Below are 4,488 nucleotides of genomic sequence, written 5' to 3'. Positions count from 1 at the left end.
TCAAACCCAAAGTTGACATTAAACAGGAGGCGCCTAAGTAGGGAGTGCAAGGTAAACCTGAAACTCCTATTAATCGTTCTAGAGATATTAAATGTTTTAGGTATCAAGGAGTTGGACATATTGCTAGCCAATGTCCCAATAAAAGGGTTATGGCGTTGAATAACTATGGGGAGTATGAATCTCATAGAGAGGGAGATGATGGAGAGGATGAAGATGAGATGCCTGCATTAGAGGATCCTGATGAGGGATATGAAGCAGTTGTGGGTGAGGCATTAGTGACTAGGCGTATCATGAGTGCCCAAGTCAAAGAAGAGGAGACGAATCAGCGGGAAAACTTGTTCCATACTAGATGTTTTGTCAGTGGCAAAGTTTGCAACATTATTATAGATGGAGGGAGTTGTACCAATGTTGCTAGTCTTGAGATGGGGGAAAAATTGAGCTTGCCTACTTTGAAACATCCTCAACCATATAGGCTACAGTGGTTGAATGACTGTGCCGAAGTGAAGGTGAACAAACAAGTTTTGGTTGCGTTTTCGATTGGGAAGTATATTGATGAGGTATTGTGTGATGTGGTACCAATGCATGCTTGTCATATTTTGTTAGGAAGACCATGGCAATATGATAGGCAAGTGACACATGATGGGTTTAGAAATAAATGTTCTTTTGTACTCAAGAAAGAACCCATTGTTTTACTTTCTTTGTCCCCAAAGCAAGTGTTGGAGGACCAATTGAAAAAAAAAAAGAGAGATGAGGCCGAAAAAAAAAGTGAATTAAAAAGTGAGATGGCCTTTGAAAACAAAAATGACATAGCTAAAAGAAAAAGTGAGATAGCCATACAAAAAAAAAATGAGGGAAAAGAAAATGAGAGGAAAGAGGTCAAAAAGAAAACATATATGGCCCAAAAGTGTGAGTTGAAACAATTGTTGCACACTCATGATCCACTTGTGTTGATTCTTTACAAAGAGATTCTCTTTAACACAAGTGATATAGCCGGATTCCTTCCGAGCATTGTTGTTTCACTTTTGCAGGAATTTGAAGATGTATTTCCGGAGGAGCTACCTCAAGGATTACCACCATTGAGGGGGATTGAGCACCAAATTGATTTGGTACCCGAAAGTGCATTGCCAAATCGTCCAGCTTATAGAAGCAATCCGGATGAGACTAAGGAGCTTCAGCGACAGGTAAGTGAATTGTTAGATAGGGGTTTTGTGCGTGAGTCCATGTCTCCTTGTGCTGTACCTGTTTTATTAGTTCCTAAGAAAGATGGTTCATGGCGAATGTGTGTAGATTGTGGGGCAATCAATAATATAACCATCAAGTATAGGCATCCCATACCTAGATTAGATGATATGTTAGATGAGTTGCATGGTGCATGTATTTTTAGTAAAATTGACTTGAAGAGTGGTTATCATCAGATTAGGATGAAGGAAGGTGATGAGTGGAAAACAGCATTTAAAACCAAATATGGGTTATATGAGTGGATGGTAATGCCTTTTGGTTTAACAAACGCTCCTAGTACCTTTATGAGGTTGATGAATCATGTTTTGCGTGCTTACATAGGGAAATTTGTTGTGGTTTATTTTGATGATATTCTTGTGTATAGCAAAGATTTAGAAGAGCATGTTGAGCATTTGAGACTTGTACTGACAACACTTAGGGCTGAACATTTATATGCTAATCTTAAGAAATGTGATTTTTGTACAAGCAAACTTGTCTTTCTTGGTTTTGTAGTAAGTTCACAGGGGATACAAGTGGATGAGGACAAGGTAAGTGCTATTCGAGATTGGCCAACGCCTGCTAATGTTAGTCAAGTTCGAAGCTTTTATGGTCTTGCAAGCTTCTATAGGAGGTTTGACAAAGATTTTAGCACACTGGCGGCACCGATGACGGCGGTGATTAAGAAGAACGTTCCATTCCATTGGGGCGAGGAGCAAGAGAAGTCTTTTAATATTATTAAACAAAAATTAATTAATGCGCCTTTACTTGTTTTGCCTGATTTTTCTAGTACTTTTGAAATTGAATGTGATGCTTCAGGTGTAGGTATTGGAGGTGTTTTGATGCAAGGAGGACGACCAGTGGTGTACTTTAGTGAGAAACTCAATGGAGCAGCACTGAACTATCCAACGTATGACAAGGAGTTGTACGCGCTTGTGAGGACTTTGGAGATGTGGCAACACTACTTGAGGCCTAAGAAGTTTTTGATCCATACCGATCATGAGTCTCTAAAGTACCTTTGGGGACAACAGAAACTGAACAAGCGGCATGCCAAGTGGGTGGCATTCATAGGAACATTTCTCTACATAATCAAATACAAACAAGGTAAGGATAATGTAGTGGCCGACGCACTATCACGGAGGTACGTACTAATTTCTACCTTGGATTCAAAAATCTTGGGATTTGAATATGTGAAAGAATTGTATGCGATGGATGAGGATTTTAAGGAAGTATTTGAAACATGTATGCATGGTCCACATGATAAATTTTATTTGCATAATGGGTTTTTATTTAGAGAAGATAGATTGTGCATTCCTAAGTCATCAATTCGTGAATTACTTGTGAGGGAGACACATGATGGTGGTTTGATGGGGCACTTTGGTGTGGCTAAAACTTTGAGTTGTTTGCAATAGCATTTTTATTGGCCACATATGAAACGTTATGTTGAACGTGTTTGTGAAAAATGCATTACTTGTAGACAAGCTAAGTCTAGAACACAACCACATGGATTGTATACACCACTTCCTGTTCCTAGTGAACCTTGGATTGATATTTCTATGGATTTTGTTTTAGGTTTGCCAAGGACTAAGAAGGGGAGAGATTCAATATTTGTTGTTGTTGATAGATTCTCTAAAATGTCACATTTTATTGCTTGTCATAAAACCGATGATGCATCCAACATTGCAGATTTGTTCTTTAAGGAAGTCGTTAGGTTGCATGGTATGCCTAGGACTATTGTATCTGACCGTGATGTTAAATTTTTGAGTTACTTTTGGAAAACTTTGTGGGCTAAGCTTGGCACTAAACTGTTGTTTTCTACTACATGTCATCCTCAAACGGATGGACAAACTGAAGTTGTTAATAGAACTCTAGGAACACTTTTGCTTGCTATACTCAAAAAGAACTTGAAAAATTGGGAAGAATGTTTGTCATTTGTTGAGTTTGCTTATAACCGTAGCGTGCATTCTACTACGAATTATTCACCATTTGAAATTGTTTATGGTTTTAATCATTTAACTCCTTTGGATTTGATGTATTTGCCTTTGAGTGAAAGGTTGAACATGGATGGCAAGAAGAAAGCTGAATTCGTTAGAAGTTTGCATGAGAAGGTCAAGAATAACATCGAGAAGAAGAATTTACAATATATGAAGCAAGCCAACAAGAGGAGGAAAAATATTGTTTTTGAAAAGGGAGATTGGATGTGGTTGCACTTAAGAAAGGAAAGATTTCCAGAAAAATGACGTTCGAAGCTCTTACCTAGGGGTGATGGATCATTTCAAGTGCTTGAAATGATTAACGACAATGCCTACAAATTAGACCTACCAGGTGAGTACAATGTCAGTTCTACTTTTAATGTTAGTGATCTTTCGTTGTTTGATGTAGGAGATGATCAAGATTTGAGGACAAATCCTTTTCAAGAAGGGGAGATTGATGCAAACGTGGTTGATTAAGCACCAAAGAAAACATGGGATTCGTTGGTATTGCCCGAAGGACCTATAACAAGGGGACGTAGCAAGAAGTTTAAAGAAGCACTTCAAGGACTCATGATGAACTACCAAGGAGGATCTACAAATTGGATAACTAAATTAGAAGAGGTTGGGAATCATGGGAATAATATTGGAGGTCTTTGGAATGTTATTCAAGTGCAATTGCCAAAGGTCCAGCGCACCCGCGCTAAAGCAATGACCGCACCCGCGGTCCATTATAATCAAATTTAAGAAAATTTCCCGAAGCTGCACCGCACCTGCGGTCAAATCATTAACGCACCCGCGGTCTATTGCCATAGCTACACCGCACCCGCGGTCAAACAAGCACCGCACCCGCGGTCTTTTGGCGCACTTCCGTGTCAAAGTTGCTAGTTATCTTATTTAAGCCTTTTCACACAACTTTTCTTATTTTTATTGTTTATATAATGTATTGTAAGGGGGATGAACGAAATGCATTGAAGATTGATATCAAATTATTGGAGATTTCTCTCAATTTGCAAGGCTTGTGCTTTGTGTTTATCAAAATCAAACTTATCAAAGATTGCATCTTTGTGGCGTTTGTCGATTGTTCTTCGCACGGATTGTCAAAACAAGTTCTTTGAAGGTTCGTTTGAAATTCAATTGTTTTATCGTTGATATTTGTTGCTAAGTTATAATCGCTTAGAGGTGAATATCACAAAATCGTTACTTGTTTCAAAAGATTGGGACAACATAATCATTCCTTGTTTGTTATTGAATTGAGGGTGCAATTTCTATATTCGTGCTTGCCTTTCATTCGTACGAGGAT

The sequence above is a fragment of the Primulina tabacum genome, chromosome 4 (genome assembly GCF_025594145.1).
Source record: "Primulina tabacum isolate GXHZ01 chromosome 4, ASM2559414v2, whole genome shotgun sequence".
In the NCBI taxonomy this organism is placed as follows: Eukaryota; Viridiplantae; Streptophyta; class Magnoliopsida; order Lamiales; family Gesneriaceae; genus Primulina; species Primulina tabacum.
This window is presented reverse-complemented; position numbering follows the sequence as displayed.